The sequence below is a fragment of the Dipodomys merriami genome, unplaced genomic scaffold (genome assembly GCF_024711535.1).
Source record: "Dipodomys merriami isolate MVZ:Mamm:240054 unplaced genomic scaffold, mDipMer1.0.p SCAF_117, whole genome shotgun sequence".
Lineage (NCBI taxonomy): Eukaryota > Metazoa > Chordata > Mammalia > Rodentia > Heteromyidae > Dipodomys > Dipodomys merriami.
Genome location: NW_027202460.1, coordinates 124833 through 142956, shown reverse-complemented (window position 1 = coordinate 142956; position 18124 = coordinate 124833).

Below are 18124 nucleotides of genomic sequence, written 5' to 3'. Positions count from 1 at the left end.
AGAACATGGAGAAGAGGAGGGCTAGGATTGGAGACATATAAAGTTAAGTTCAGAAGAGAAATTGAGTATAATGATAGTAGTGGGGTAAAAACAGCTTAGAGGAGATGTATTTGTAGTAGTTGGAGAATAGAGACCTTGTTCCCGAGCGTAAGGAACAAAATAATTCAAAGAAAGGTTATGTAGAGAATAGCTTATGGATCTAGATGAAGATAAGGAAAGAATTATATATAAGTATATTTGGGAGAGTTGCTAACATTAGAAAAAGTTTTATTCAGATATTATTGTAAAGTCACTTAATCTAAGATAACTCCTGTAATTATTGTTTGCACACATAGAAGGAGGCCTTACTTTTTGTATAGAACTAGACAGGGTAGCTCTGATGCAGTAGTAATATAATGTGGAAGGAAATAAAAAGGGGAGAGTGAGAGGAAAAAATACAAATTAAGAAATTGGAACGTGGAAGAAAACACAAAATACTAATGAAAAATCTAAGATGTAAGTGAAATTGCAAATCCTAAAATACAATACATAAAAGTAATACATAGAAATAAAACAAACAGCAAATGATAAAATATAAAAACAAACACACAAAACAAAATCAAAGAAAAAATCCTAAAGAGTGGGTTTTTCGGGTTGTTTGTGGGAGCTTGAGTCTCTGCGTAGTCCTCAAAGCTGATTCCTGATAGAACCTTGTATGCCTTACAAAAGTCCACTTTCCTTGTGGCTTGATTGTGAACAGATGGCCTTTTGATGAGGGAGTGTGCCTACTGGTGGCAGGGAGTTTGGGGGTTTCAGGGTTGTAGACTGCTATCGCAAGCCTGGAACTGTGTTCCCAGGCTTTCCCAGTTAGCCATGGGAGGCTTGGGAATGGAGCTTATGTCCATGTTGGGCTCTGATGTCATCCCTCTATTTTGGAATGGGGCTTGGGTCAGAGGCCTTTGGGATCCCACAGAGAATTGCCACCTCCAGGGATTGGACCCAATTGGGTAACTCACAAGGTCTGTAGCTGGTAGTGCACTCGACCTATGCTATGGCTATGCTATGGCTGCCAGGATGGAGTTGGGTGTGGGTGTTTGCAGGTGCTGGTTGGGTGGTGGCATCTGCTGCAGCTTAAGGATATCCTCTGCAGCATGGTGAGTCCTGCCACAAGAAGGATTGGGTGGGTCTTGGTTTGGTGGGCTGGTGTGGGCAGCGGGGGCCATGCTGGTTGCAGCAGAGGCAGTGGGAAGCCTTGTGGCTGGCTGCATGCAGCTGGGAAATCCTGGCATGGCACACCAAGCCCTGTGGTGCAGGAGCACCTCAAGGGTAGGTTCACTATATCTCTTTTTGCTTTCCTTATTTGCCTACTAGGATCATCCTCATGTAGCAGGAAAAGTCAACATATTTAGGGTTTGATTGGAGTGAATCTCTTCAGGTGAAGTGTGGCTGTGCCCCTAGATCTTCTTTTGGTCAGAGACACATAGTGGGACTACCTGTGAGAGTGCTGCTTTCCTCCTGGAGCCCCTTTTTAACTAACTGTATTTCAAGATTTTTAGGATTTCAGAATTCCTTTGGTTGTTTGCATTATTTATTCTCAAATTTATTAGACTAACTCATTTAAACTTAGGAGGAGAATGATTCTGTGCTGAAGCCTGCTTCCTAGAGTTGCTTGTAAGTAAAGACACCTAGGATATTTTGCATCTCCCTGTATAGAGTAGACTAGATTGGGTTGACATTTCTATGATTTCCATGCAAAAGCTATACTGTACAATGTGAAGTGTGGAATCAAGTGATTGGTGGACATTGGATTAGGTTTTTCATTCTTTTCTTTCAATACTCTATCATGTATATGGCTCTATTATTCTTGGTGCATTGTAAATAGTTGTAAATAGTTGATATACAGCATGATGAGGATTATACATAAATCAAATGAGAGGAAAATTTGTCTTAACAATGTAAGTTTTTGAATAGTTGAAAAGGGGAAAGGGTTGGGTCAGAATTAAATTAGCAGGTTATCAACATTCAAAACTCAATATCCAAAGGAAAGAAAACAGAAGAAATTTATGTGGTGTTTAATATATTCAGACTTTCTTGTTTGTCATGTTTGATATAACGTGATAGTAATAGATCTACAATGAGTAAAAGTCAGTTTTGTTGCACTTCTACAGGTGTTACATCACCAACCCTTGAGAATGCTAACCTGAGGCTCATAACAGAAAAAAACAGATATTAAAATCCTTAATGATGCTGACTAAAATAAATAAAATTCACAGCCCTTTCTTAAGAGGGAATGGTATGTTGACTATGTTTAGCAGCCAAATACATTTTTATAGGCAGATGACTATCAGGAAAGTAGAGATTGAAGACAGACTCAATACATGGATTCAATTAAATGATGAAAACAAGGAGCTATGTAAATACCTGGTGCCAGATGGAAATCAGTTCTACAGACAACAGACTTCAGCATTGAAGAAGAGGTTGTGACATTTCAGAAAGTGAGCCAGCAGGCATTCTCAGGTGGACATAGTTAGAACCCTATTCCCACTGGTGAAAATCCCTTACATAGGTGTTTCCTGTAAGAACTGAGGAATTTTTTTTTCAGATGAAATTCTCTTTGATTTTATTTCTAAAGAGTACATTTTTTTTCTGTTTTTGACACATAGTTCTAAGAGATTTCTTTTTACAATGTACGGATTACTTAATTGTGACAACAGAGAAGATATAAAACAGAAACTGGCACTATAGCCCAAGTGGTAGAGTGCTTGCCTTGAGCTGAAGAGCTGAGGGACAGGTCCTAGGTCCAGAGGTCAAGCTCCACAACCAACAACAACAAAAATAATAATAATAGTAAAGTAGTCCCAGCACACATGAACTGAGGAATTTTTAGAACCACTTTTCATCTATCTGAGGGAAAGAAAAGAGTCCAAAGAGGTGAAAAGTGTGACCCCTTTGTAGGTGGGCATGTATTGAGAGCAGTTGCTTTCTCTGGTTTGGAAAATCTGTTAGGAGCAGGGGAATTGTGTCTCCTGAAGTATCTTGATGTCTCAGATATGTGAAGGATTCTAGCTACCACCAAAGGCAGAGGTAAACTACAATGAATTTGCTACGTTTAGGTGGTCACTAGGACCCAGATGTGATGTAAGGAACAAGACTGTTATTCATATAGTTAATGCAACTGAGTTCCATCCATTTGTAGGATCTCAATTAAGTTAGAATGTAGAGATATTAGAGAGGCTGTTGCATTAAGAATGTAATAAATTTACAACTTTGGTGGAGGGGAGGATTGAGTGGGGGGAGTGGGGGAGGATGGGAAGGGTTGGGAAAGGAAAACAAAGGAGGAAGCTACAATGCTTGATAAGAAATGTATTCATTATCTTGCCCATGTAATTGTAACCCCTCTGTACAGTATTTTCACAATAAAAATAAATAAAAATTTAAAAAAAAACCCACATCGTAAATATGCTTACATGGTCTTGCTTGAGTTTTTAGCCCCTTCCTGTAAAATTGATTTAAGTCATAGTATGATTAGAATTTTTCAATTACAAAAAAAAAGAGGCATGCATATATTTTTGGTAAAGAAGAAATGCATTTGGGGGGCTGGAATTGCAAAAAAAAGAAAAAAGTAATTGGCAGAATAATGTAGCGTCCTGTTTTAAATTCCTCTTTCAGGAGTGTATTAAGGAAAGTATCTTCCTCACTGCAATCAAGTCCCAGTTGGAGCAAATGGGATAGCAGTTGATAAGGACAGCAGCAATATGAGACTTGTCAAGATGATGACAAGCTTACCAAAATCAATGAGCACTGGCAACGTATCCTCCATGTCATTGGAACGAGGTTAGAAATGCCTGAAAATTGTTTTCTACTCCCATGGTTCTACCCAGAGCTAAGAAACTAAGCATGTTCTTCCTCTACCGTCATCTAGCAGTTTCATAAAATTGAAGATTCACATTAGATGATTAGAAAGGAAAATTGGAAATAGTACACTCAGCATTAAAAGTGATGTATTATTAGTAAAAAATGCTATGCTTTGGGTTAGTTTTTTTTCTCTAGTACTGAGGATCAAACCAGGAACCTCTGGTAGGGAAATGTTGCACTTGTGTTGCTTTGAGACTCAATCTTCCTATGTTACCCAGAATGGCCTTCATCTCCTGAGCTTGAATGATCCTTGCAGCCTTACAAGTTGCTGGACTATAGGTGTACCACTGTACCTGTATATATTAGGTTTACACATATATTTTGAGAGAACTTGTCATGAAGAATTCAGGAATTCTCTGTCAAAGCTGCATTATAAGTAAAGGAACTCTATTGTCCCAATGATGCCTGACTATTCCTGAGTGTGTTGCAAATGCCAGAGCTCATGGCACAAGCCTGCTTTCTAGAAGAGGCCCCTGACTGCTCCCACATGCAGGACCTGAGATAATAGACTTATTCCAATGTCTAATGGGTAACATCTGGGCAGATAAGTTTGAGGTAACTGAGTTACTGAGAGGAACTCCTGGGATTATAGAAGAGGTAGGAATTCAAACCAAGTACGGCATGCAAAACAGATGGAAAGCCATCAAGCTTCACATTGACCTACCCTTCACTTCAATCTTGCACACCCACCCACATTCCCCCGGATCTCCCCAAACCACTATGTCTTTGAACAGCAATGGTAGTGATGTACCATGATGTAAGACTGCTCCTCCCACCCCACACAGGATGCTTTTCACTACCTAGCTGAAAAAATTATTAAAGAAATGATCATACTGACACCCCAAGTTCAAGCCACACAAACAACAACGAAAAGAAAAGAAAAAAATTTAAAAAGGGAAAATTTTGGAAATAGCCAAAAACTCCTGAATGTTTCAGAGATGGGATTTGGGCATTTCTGGGAAATGTTTAGATTTTTTATAAATCTAATTTGGTGCAAGGATTATGCAGTATGTCTACCACGCAATTCTGCTACTTTATTGCTGTGTATACATTAGAGCATGGAAAACGATTCAACAATCCGTTTAGTGGCTGCAAATATCTTTTTATAGTGACCAGAGGGCCATGACAAAATGTAAAGAACAGACAAAATTTACATTCAACAGAAACTATCTGTTAAAAATAAACACACAAGAGTCTCATAACCTCAATTATATTAATAGAACTAAAAATTAAAAAGCCAACTTATCTCATGCTTCCAATACATTTCCATTTTTTGAGTGGTCTAACAATGTTTCAGGAGGCACACAATGCTTTTCATGAAAAAAAAGCTCACCTATGTTCCCACATTTGGGAGAAAAAGGTCCCCATGCATCTATGCAGTCCTGGGAACTAGGGTCTAGCACTTGTGGAAGCCCACCTCCTCCAGGGAGGCACAGTGCATTGTGGAAATTTTAGTCTGTATTGCAGCACAGATCCTTTGAAAGTGCATAGTTTGTTTTTTTGTTTTGTTTTGTTTTTCTTTTTTTCTTTTTAAAAAGCAGGGCAACGATCCTTCTGCACATGTGCCTCCCCACCCCATGTGGGTATTTTCAGCCTGTAAATTCCAGTTCCTTTCCCGTTGCCTTGCTGCTGGAAGTTTTCTCTTCAGTGGAGCTTGGGAAGTGTAACATGAAGGGATCTCAGACTGCAGAACCAATGTCAGGTAGAAATTGCGAGCTGGATGCAGAACCCAAGAAGGAGTCTGTCCTCCACATATTCCTCCAGTATGGGGCTGATGATTTGTTCAGGGTTCAAGAGTTTGTGCTGCCAAAGCACTTGTGCCTCCAGGTGCCAGAAACTGGCTCACAAAGCTCTGACAGCAAGATGGGTAGTTCTCTCGAATAAGAAAAACAAGGAACTGTGCATTTCTATTTCCATGACTATGAAACACTGCTCTTAACCCATGTGACTTTATTAAACTTTGCCCAGGAGGAAGATGAGCATGGTAACATTTTTAGTGAAATTGTGAAGTGTGGGCCTGTTTTGACTCCATTTATATGGCATTTGTATTTTGGGTTTCTGTGTTGTTTATGTCGAGGTGTCTCTGTTCTGTGCCTCCCTTGTTAGATTTCTTAGCCCTCCTGCCATTAGTTCACACGTGTTTGTACAAGACCTTCTTTGTAGGAACAGGTCTACATGAGATATTACAGTAGTGTGTGATACTCCTGTTTTTTTCCTCTTTCTGTTAAGCAATGAAGCGTAGCAATGTTTGAAGGAGGATACCTTGTCAACTTTGACAAGCCTTACAGAGCAGAGGCAGAAAGGCAAAGGAAGGACAAAATGTTTTCAACTTTATTGCCTTAAGCAAAAATTGAATCTACTTCCTAGAGCACAAGGCTCAGGTGTACTCTTTCCTCTAACACTCCCAATCACTAGCTGCTGTTGGAAATTTAACACTAACTAGTAGGAGGGGAAATGAACTTGCCTGAGGAATTAGACAGAACCTAGTTCTCAGAAGGGACATGGGGTTGTGGTTTGTGGAGGAGAGGAATAATTTTCACAACTGAAAGTATCTATCTCTGTTCTTACTAGTTTATTCAGCCTGTTCACACTATCAATTCTTGTACATGATCTCTCAAATGTCTCACCTGTGGATATACTGATAGTAGCCTTAAAGCGTTGTTTTTTTACCTGCAGTTGAGAAAGTGTTGGTCACAGATTGTTACAGAAGGAAACTTGAGGTACTTTGTTTTGCTCAAAGTTGTATGTTTTGTAGATGGAAGGTGTAACAAAGTATTAGCTAGTGTTCTCCATTTTGTGTCAATCTGCTCAAAGAAGTATTATTTCACTTAAGAATTTCTTAATGGGAATTGAAGTCAATGAAGCTTGAACATTCCTTTAAAATATCTTAGTGAAACATATTGATCCCTTTTATCCTTTGCACTTCCTATGGATTTTCCTAGATTAAAATGTTACTAGCATGGATATTCCCCAGTTTATTTGTTCTTAACCAGTTACCATTTCTCCACTAGAATATTGAGCCTATTTTACATCACTTAAAATGAGAGATTGTTGAAATAGGTATTCCAAAACAATTGTTCAGTAGAATTTAAATACACTACAATGCACTTTTTTGTGTGCTAATCCTGGTTCCTGGGCTCAAGCACTGGACACTGACCCTGAGCTTCTTTTTTCCAGCCTAATGTTCTACCATTTGAGCGACATCTCCACCTCCAGGTATTTTTAGTAGTTTATTGGAGATCAGAGTCACTTAGATTTTCCTGCCCCAGCTGGTTTCAATCTGTGGTGCTCAAAAATCAAACTTCTGAGTAGCTAACATTAAAATCATAAGCCAACTCAGCCCAATTACAATAAACTCTTTTAAATACACATTATATTTCTAATAAAATAATATGAAAAAAACATTTTAAATTTTAAGGAGAGTAGTCCAAATCTGAAAACAAAAAGAAAATATCCCATCCTGAAATCTACAACACTCCTGGTCTTGAGTATTTGAATATGGATAATTAGTGTATAAAAATTACTTTGTGCTGGGCACCGGTGGCTCACACCTGTAATCCTAGCTACTCAGGAGGCTGAGATCTGAGGATCACGGTTCAAAGCCAGCCCAGGGAGAAAATTCCGTGAGACTCTTATCTCCAATAAAACCACTAGAAAACTGGAAGTGGTGCTGTGGCTGAAGTGGTAGAGCGCTCGTCTTGAGCTGAAGAGCACAGGGACAGCGCCCAAGCCCAGTGTTCAAGCCCCACGACTGATCCAAAAAATAAAATTTCTTTGTAAGTTTTTAGAGAAAACATTCTTGTGAAGTGGAAAAACTCAATATGAATTTGCAGATGTTGCTTTTAAATGATTCCTATTGTGTTTCTTAGCAGAAAGGACCTAAGTGAAGTTTATAGAGTAGATTTTCATTTTTCATGCATATCACTATGAAGTTCATTTTATTTTATATAAAGAGTATCCATTCCATGCAGTTGTTTTAAAAAAAACTTGTGTGGATGGATAGTAGCATTTCCTGTTTAATAAGCCAACCAACAAATACAAGGAAAAGTATATAGATATGTAATTTTTAAATTTTTATTGGTCTGCATTTTGGCGTGTCATCAGCTTGGAATTTTATGTTAGTATTATTGGTATAACTTAAGATTTTAATCTTCTGGTTCTTTGGCTGTGGTTGTTGGTTGGGACAGTGTAAATCCTATGAGTAGTATTTCATGTTACATCTTTATTAAGTCCTTTATCTTCATCAGGATGGCCACAATTCTTCATATGATTGTTTAGGAAGTAAGCATTAGGGACTTCTCACACCTCTATTTACATAATCTTTACTGATTATGTGAAGCAGGTTAAAAGGCAAATTTCAAGTCATTGCACAAGGGTACTCTGAGTATTTGGATACAGGGAAGTATTTCATTTGAAAACCACTACTGAAATATTATGCAAGTAAAATGTATTGTATAAATTTTCCTGTATAATTACGGGTGAAAAAGTATTGAGTTATAACCTATATGCTCTCCATGAAATTTAAATATGTAAATGAATAAGATAGAGTACAAAAGCTCAATGGAGTCCTAGAATCCATTTTAACGAATAGAAAAATAATTCATACAACCCTAAGTATTAATAACTAGTGTTATTGAAGGTGTGGATTTTTGTTTCAATTATTCAATTATTTTTAGGAACCTTAGTTTTAATGAATTTTGTGTGTGTATTAACCTAGAAATGAATTGCTTTTATACTGTCTGTTTATCAACTAATGGACTGTGGAGTCAACTTCAGGTGAGTATTTCATACTCTACTTGAGATATAAAAGATTCTTGTCCCATAAGAAGGCTTTTGTGTTTTTTCACTCCATGTATGTTTTGAGCAGGAAAATCTGGAGCATAATCACACAGGTTCTTTCCTGACTATGTCAGTTGCCTTTTCTCTAAGACAGGCTTCCAGAATCTTCTGTTCATTATCAACAACAAGAAAGAATGAGAGGATCTGTGGTGAGTTGCTTTTTATTTCTCATTTTCCAAATTCCATTTTAGCAAGCTTACGGTGTCTATGATTTAAAAACAGAAAAAGTGATTCTGCTTTAGGAACATGTTTCTAAATCAGATAAAGATGATTTTTAGAGTTCGATTTTCGAGAAAACAACTTGTACAACTTATTGTTGCAATGGGTCCACCTGTATCCCTAGGTAAACGTTTGTTTTTACCCTTTCCCTCCGCAAATTATACCAACATCAAAGACAGTGAAAGCAGGGGTTATACCATGGGGGGAGGGACATACAAAGCAACATAGAAATCATCTTATAAATATGTTAGAAACAATTGCATGAAAGAAAAAAAAAGCACTTGAATACTTATCTTGGGGTTCACAATGTACTCATTATCTTGCCCATGTAATTGCAACTCCTCTGTACGGTATTGTCACATTTTTTATTAAAAGATGGTTTTTAGAATGAGTATATTATAACATGTTACAGTCTGTCTAAATTGAGGGAAGACTTGCTTCCAGTTTTTCTGATGTGAGAATAAGTAGTTACACTTATGTGATTCAGTGACATTGAGAAGGTCACTTGTCATGGAAAATGAACATTTGCCAGCAACTTGTCAGAGATCACCTCTTTATGAGTAATGTTGGATTATGTTGCAGAGTTTTTACCAGTGTTTATGAAATAGTGTGCTCTCACACACAGCTTCAACTGTTATAGATGACTGAGTAACTATATGTAATTAAATTATTCTCCATACATACTTCTTGGCCTGCTTCCTGGTCCCTGACTACATAAAACTTGATAATAGTTGATGATATAGGATATGGTGTTCCTGGAAAGCCCTCTGTATTTTCTCTAGTTGTCCTCACGAGATTTTTTTCTCTATTTTTCTCTCTTTCTGAGAGAAGTAAAAATTTAAAAAAAGATAGCATAAGCAAAAACTAATAATGAAAAATACAAATAGCGATAATATGTAAGGATATGAACATCAGACCAAAATATATGACCACAGATACAGACCATTGATAATAACTGACATATCATACAATTTGATAATAAAAGTTTTATGGTGAAAAGCAAAGTATGCGAATCCATCTTTAAAGGGCCATGCAATTATAATATCTTTAATCTACAAATTTGTAGAACTCAATATGAGAAATAAAAATACATGATAAATACAAGAAAATTTAAAAATATATTTGTAATATTTTATGAGTGAAATAAACACAGGGGAAATTACAATGGATCTCAAAGAAATGTATTCTACCATTGTGATTTATAGAATATTAAATGTAGCCATTTTCTTACTACACATTTGAAATAAAAACAAATGCATTGGGGTTGGGAATATGCCTAAGTGGTAGAGTATTTGCCTACCATACATGAAGCCCTAAGTTCAGTTCCTCAGAAAAATTAGGAAATGGCATTTGGGCTTAAGTGGTAGAGTGGTAGCCTTGACCAAATCAAGATCAGGAAAGGTACCCAGGACTGGCCCCCAGTTCAAGCCCCAGGAATAGCAAAAAAGGTTTAAATATGTATAGTGTATTCACATGAATATCTTCTGGAGGGTGGGGGAAAGCCAGAGAACTTGAAGGAAATAGGGTAAAAAAGTGGATCTTAGGAGGTCATTAGGCATTGATGAAAGTAAGCTATACAAGTCATGATTCACGATGGAAGTGTGGTGGAGATAAGTGTCTCACAGCTTTCTTGCCAGGGCCGGCTTTGTACCATGATCTTCAGATCTCAGATTACTGAGTAGCTAGAATTACAGGAGTGATCCACTGGTGCCCAGAAATGATTTGTTTTTAGTAGATATGTGAATATTTATTGGACTTTCAATGCTATTTAGATGTAAGATTCCAGTCTGTGTGAAGTGTCATTTGTTTCTAAGGAAAGCTTCAGGTGGATTATATACATTTCAAGGCAATTTAATTCTCATTCTTCAAGAATTCGAATCAGCAGTTTGACAAAAGTTCCAAACTATGTTCCCTAAAAGGAGACTGTTTCCACAAAATTGAGATGATTATCATGGGTGGATATACAATCTAGAAAATGCACACACACACACACACACACACACACACACACACACATATATATAAATACATATATAAATGTATTTATATCTGTATGTATAAAATTATACACATATATACATATATAAATACAAATGTATTTATAAATTATAAATTTATAAATATAATTTATATTTTATATTATAATATAATATATATTTATTATATAAATATATATTATAATTTATAATATAAATTTATAATTTATAAATACATTTGTATTTATATATGTATATATAAAATTATATATTTATATAAATACATGTGTATTTATATATGTGGTGTGTGTGTGTGTGCAGTGGTTCACGCCTGTAATCCAGGCTCCTTAGGAGTCTGAAATCTGAGGTTTTCATTTTGAAGCCAGTAATGCTACTAAAGTCTCCATGAGACACGTATCTCAAATTAAGCACTCATAAACTGGAAGTGGAGCTAGACTCAAACTAATAGAATCTTAGCCTGGAGAAAAAGAACTGAGTTCAAGCCACACAACCTGCAAAGTTTAAACCAATACTGGGGGAAAGTCAACCATGGAGCCAGTGAGAAATAAGAAAGAAGATTTGGAGCAACTTGATAAACAGAATATCTGAGATCTTACAGCTATTTTGACACAGAATGAACAATAGGTCTCCACTCTTTCTTATTAACAGGGCACTGTGTTCCTAAACCTCAATTGATTGTCAAGCTGGAGGAAGATGATGAGCCATATATGGGAGAAGCCTCAGACTAGAATTTCACAGGTCTAATAACAACAGGTGCTGGAGGAGATGCGGACAGAAGGGAATATTACTGCATTCTTGGTGGGAGTGTAAACCTGTTCAACCACTTTGGAAAGCAGTATGGAGGTTCCTCAAATGATTCCACATAACACTCCCCTATGGCCCAGCAAACCCACTTTTGGACATTTACCCAAATGATCACAAACAAGACCACACTAAAGCTACCAGCACAAGAATATTTACCATAGCTTAGATATGGGACCAACCCAGATGCCCCTCAGTAGAAAAATGGATAAGAAAATGTGATATCTATACACAATGGAATTCTACGCCTTTATCAGAAAGAATGATATTGCCACATTTGTTAGGAAATGGAAAGACTTGGAAAAAAATTATATTAAGTGAAGTAAGGCAGGCCCAAAGAAACATAGGCCCCATGGTTTCTATTTTTGCAATAACTAGTATATGTCTGAGTCAAGGAGAAAAGGTCAGATAAGTTGAAGTTAGGGGAATCAACCCAAGATAAGTATTCATTTTTTTTCTTTCATGCAATTGTTTCTAACATATTTATAAGATTATTTTTTTGTTCCTTTGTATGTCCCTCCCCCATGGTATAACCCCTGTCTGCACTGTATTTTTATGTTGATATAATTTGTGGAGGGAAAGGGAAAAAACACATCGTTTAAATAGGGATATAGGTGGACCCATTGCAAAAATGAGATGTACGAGTCGTTATGTCTAAAAACGAACTTTTCAACTTTGGGGTTAGGGGAAAGAACGGGGGGGGGGAGGTTAGGGAAGGGGAGCCGGTGGGGAGATGGGAAGGGATGGGAACGGGAAACAAAGGAGGAGGCAACAATGCTTGATAAGAAATGTACTCATTATCTTGCCCATGAATTGTAGCACCTCTGTACAGTATTTTCACAATAAAAAAAAATAATTTCACAGGTGAGTTAAAGCATCTTGCATAGTGATCTTGGATCCAGAACTGAGTTGGTAAATTCATCTTGCTCTGTACTGACCAATAATATTCCTAATTCCCCCGAGTCCCATGTGTTGCAGAGAACTTGGTGATTCTTTGTGTTGGATTTGTGAATCAAAAATGCATGCAGATACATACTGAACTGTGTGTGGCCATAAAGTTAAATTTAGCAATTCTTTCTCTGTGTGCAAATTGTTCTGACAAAAAAAGAAAATTAGAAATGTCAAAGATGAGATTTCATTTCTTTGAAACTAGGACAAGGCAGATATAGGATATGAGTAGGCCAAGACTGCTATCCTCTGATAAGGATAAGGTGTGGAGAGGCCAGGATACAGAATCAAAGTTTTAGTCTAGAGAGAATGATTAACTAGGTGGTGAGCTGGAGAATTTTTGGGCTTCCATAGGTTTGAGGGGCAGGAATAAATTTTGATGAAACTTTGTCTAAAAAGGAGAGAAACAAATTTTAAAATTACTAAGATACTTAAAATAATTCATTGTGGTAAGTTAGAACTGAAGAGATGGTGTATAAAACTTTACCCTCAGGTGACTGGCAAAAGGCTTGTATAAAAAAAAGGTAGTCTCCAAAATTAGAAAATACCCTTCTCCTAATGTTTGAGAAGTAGAGTAGCATTATATATATAATATTTTAAGGGGGAAAAAGGGGTTGGGAAGGTGGCTCAGTGGTAGAGCGCTTGCCTTGCATGCATGAGGCCCTGGGTTCGATTCCTCAGCACCACATAAGCAGAAAAAAAAAAGCCAAAAGTGGTGCTATGGCTCAAGTGGTAGCGCGCTAGCCTTGAGCTGAAGAGCTAAGGAACAGCGCCCAGGCCCAGAGTTCAGGACCCACAACCGGAACCCTCCCGCACGAAAAACAAAAAGCAATTATAACCCTAAAAAACAAAACAGTATTTCAGAAAAAAACAAAAATACTAAATACGACAGTATGTAGCCTAACATGCTATCACTAAATAGGTTAGAAATTTGTGTAAATAATTCCTCTGATATGAAAAAGACGAGAAAACTGAAACAGAAAAAACATTTTCCATCATAAAATATTAGTATTGGTTTCTTAATCAATACATTATGGAGAACAAAATATATCTCTCTATAAATCAAAACCTATTTGAATATCTTAAAATCTCTAACAGTATGGGAAATATGTCTTTACCTTTACATTAAGGATTTGATTTATGTTTTTGTCTTTTTTTCATGACTCATTTTAGATGTTCAAGAAATGGAGGATTTGATTAAAACATACCAGGAAGGTTCAGATGAATGTGTGTGTGTGAAGTGGCTGTCATGGATAGTAACTGAGTGGAGCAAAGAGTGGGATTACTAACAACTTCTACCTTGGCCTCAAAACAGAAGCCAGAGCTGAATAGGAATGACGAGAACTCCTTAAGGGTGAGGACTGTAGAGTTCATTCAACATCAGAACATTTTCCCCTATTGCGAGTCTGATGAGATGCCTGCTGCATATACGCCTGTTCTGTCACCTATAGATAAACAATCCCTTAGATATTTGGAGCCTTTTAGTCAAAATTATGAGGGTCCAAATAAGCGTCAGTATTTTGAATATGGAGTAGGGAAGATTTTAAACTCAGAGACCATGTTCTTTCCACATAATTAGGTTTGTGTCAGAGATCCTGCTTATAACCATAATGAATATAGAGAAGAATATGTTAAGTCTTCACTCCTTGCCCAAGACATTTGTCAGGGAGGGAGGAAAACACCTGAGAGCACTATATGCGGAAAAACATTCCACTTAAGGTCTACAGAAACTATGAATCAGAAAAGACACACAGGAAAGAATCCTCATACATGTAGTGAATTGAGCGTTCAATCAGTAAGGATTTACACCTTACAAAACCTCAGAGGAAATATCCAGAGGAGCCTGATGAGTTTAAGCAATGTGCAAAATATATCTCTAAGAAGTCAGAACTGACTTGCCAACCTAAAACACCACAAGAAGAGAAACTCTATGAATATGAAGAATGTAGGAAAATTTCCACTCTGAAGTTAGGACCCAGAAAGCACCAGAGAACTGACACAGAACAGAAACCTTATGAATATAATGAATATGGAAAGTATTTCAGATGTAAGTCAAAGCTTAGTGTCCACCAGAGAACCCACACAGGAGAGAAACTTTATGAATGTAAAAAATGTAGAAAGTATTACAGATAGAAGTTACAACTTACTGCCCATCAGAGAACACACACAGGAGAGAAACCTTATGAATGTAACAAATTTGGAAAGTATATCAGACGTAAGTTACACCTTACTGTCCATCAGAGAATACACACAGGAGAAAAACCTTATGAACATAACAAATGTGGAAAGTGTTTTCCTCAGAGGACACACCTTTGTCATCATCAGAGAACACACACAGGAGAGAAAATAAAAATGTAATGTGTGTGCAAAGACTTTTACCCAGAAATCAGACCTTACTATTCATAAGAGTACACACACAGGAGAGAAACCTTATGAATGTACCAAATGTGGAAAGTATTTTCTATGTAAGTCACACCTTACTGTCCATCAGAGAACACACACAGGAGAGAAACCATATGAATGTAACAAGTGTGGCAAGTCCTTCATATGGAGTTCACAGATCAGCAGGCATAAAAGAATACACAAAGATGAGAAAACTTAGGAATTTGGTAAATACGGAAAATCTTTCACCTGGAAGAAAAATCAGCTTGTATCAGAGAACCCAAACAGGATATAAGACTTGTGATAGCAAATGTGCAGTCTTTCACATAGAAGGAATACCTCAGTGTTCAACCTTGAATGCACACAGAGAAAAATCTTATGAATAAAATATGTGGAATTTTTTTCAAGAAGAAATCATACTTAAATTTTCATCAGCAAACACACAGGAGAGAAACTTTATGAATGTAACAGTATCAAAAAAGTCCTTCAGTAGGAAGTCATGCATGAATGAGTGTTTATAGAGCACACACAAGAATGAAAACTTATGGATAATATCAATGTAGAAAATCTTACTTTGAAGTCATACCTCAGTGTTCATCAGAGAAATGACTCTCATAGGAGAAAAGAAACTATCAAATATAAGAAATATGAATTGACTTTTACTGTGAAGTCAGTCCTCAGTGCATCCAAAAATATAAACAGGAGATAAAAAGTGAATATAATAAATGTAGACAACTATTTAGTCAGAAGTCATGTCTCTACAGGTTTCAGAGACCTGGCAACATGACAGAGTGTCTAGTGAAAATTAGAGGATGTCTTTCAAGCAGAAATCACCCTTCAGTCAGCATTGGAACACTCACACAAAATGAAACCCAACGTAGGAAAACCTTTGACAGAAACCTCTGTGATTTATACAGCAACCCTTTATTGCAGAATTAAACTAGGTGTAATGGAAAACCACCCACTGAGCCAATATTTCTCATCCTTTCATTGTATTGGGTAGGGATGATGTACTTTCACTTTCAAAGATTGGACAAAAGTGATAGGTATAAATTACTTCCAGGCTTGACAAATAATTAAGATAGTGAAGTTGTTGATTTGTGTCTTTTATATTAAGGAATGGCTGTTGGCGGAAATTTAATAAACTCTTCTCAGAAATAAGAGCTCTGGACCTTTGATATTTGACTGAGATCATCAAAAGTGGTTTGGTAGTGATAGATGGGGAAAGACTGTCATGCTTGAAGCCAAGGACATGAGAGCACTGACTTCTCTACTGCTCCCCCAAAAGTCTTCCATTATATGTGTGGTCCATACATTATAACATTATTACTATTCCATTTCAGTTTTTGAATGGAATATCTGTTGGAAGATAACACTCCTGGTTGATTACATAATGTGTACAGGATTAAAATCTCTCTCATCATCTTTCATCCTCATGTTCATGAAACATTCAGAAAATATGAAAGAGCACGTATTTGGGAATACATTTTCTTTTTGTGTGGGTAGATGTCTTATAGCTTGAACTCAAAGCCTAGCCACTCTGTTAAGTACTTTTACTCAAGTACCACTTGAATCACAGCTCCATTTCTATTTTCTTCGGTGGGGAAATGAAAACATGATTCATAAGCATTTGGCTTTGTATGAGTAACCCAAAAATGACTTTAGTACTTTCTTTTTATATTTAATTAATTATTGATGATGCATTAATTGTGACTGATTCACTTTTAGTCCATTATGATGTTGTTCTGAGTGAGTTATAATTAAAACACTAGTGTGGATAATGTGGAGAGCCTGTGTTTTCTCACTGTTATGGAGGCTGAAAGTGAATTTCTCACTAATATTGCTTTTTCCAGTTCCATGAAGATGGGTGTAAAAAATCAAAATTAAGTTATGGTTTTGCTAAATTTAATTGTGTAGCAATTTTAAAAAGCTAGACTTTCAAAAAATGAGGAACAAGAACTTGGAGAATACTTACAGAGATAAGCAAAAACAGGAATCTGGTAGATATTTTGCAGGGTAAAATACAGGTAAAAATGATCCTTGTGGCTGTCTAATGCATACATAGGTACATAGACTATGTTTAAACTTTAAGCCAAGAGGTAAAGGCTGTTGCCCAGTGTTTCAATGAAGCTTTTAAATGCAAATTAAACTTACTTTAAAAAAAGGAATTAAAAATGGCCTACCCTTTGTGAAAAATTTGTTAAGTTGTGGGTAGTGGCAGGCCTCCCAGACAAAGAAAAGTTTAAAAGGGAAAATTATCCTAAAGTTTATTTCAAAGTAGAAAAGATAAATTAGGATAACGAAATTATTGTTCAACCTAGTTTGCCATGATAGGATTTTTGTAATAGTTTCCAAAAGGCCCACAGTAAAGGACATAGGACAAGTTTGTCACATGGAATTTTGGACCTTAATAAGTTCAAGGTAAGACCATGCTTATAAATCCACTTCCAATGACCATCTTTCAGCTTTTAGTTGGAGTAAATATGCCCACAAGTAAAGATTCATTAATCTGAACACTGGTGTCAAGCTAGGCTGGGCAGAGAAAGGTCCCTGTGAGATTGTCATCTTTAATCTGCTAGCAGAGTGTTCAAAAGCCGAGTTGGTTTGGAGTTCAAAGTGGCAAAGTACTAGCCTTGATCTGGAGAGTTGAGGGACAATGCTCAAACCCTGAGTTCAAGTCCACCAACCGACCAAGGAAACTGTCAAAGATGCATTTATTCCAGCATAGACAAAGGCATTCCTGGAACCCTGAAAATGTTGGAATATGCAGAGGCAGTAAGCCACTGCTCATTGGATGGCAGAGATGGTATCAGATCCTGAAGTCACTTGTGCTTGTCTCTTCAAAACTTGAACAGAGTACAGAGGTCATGGGAAGAGAGTTTGTAGGCATGCTTAATGCCCATGTCTGGCTAACTCAGCATGGACTTCCCAGTCCTCTATGATAGTGTGTAGTGAAAGCTAAAGATGTAAAATATGAGGGATAATTTAAATCCCAACCCACCTGTATCAGCTCAAAGTCCCAATTGGCAGTGAGTTTTGAGCTG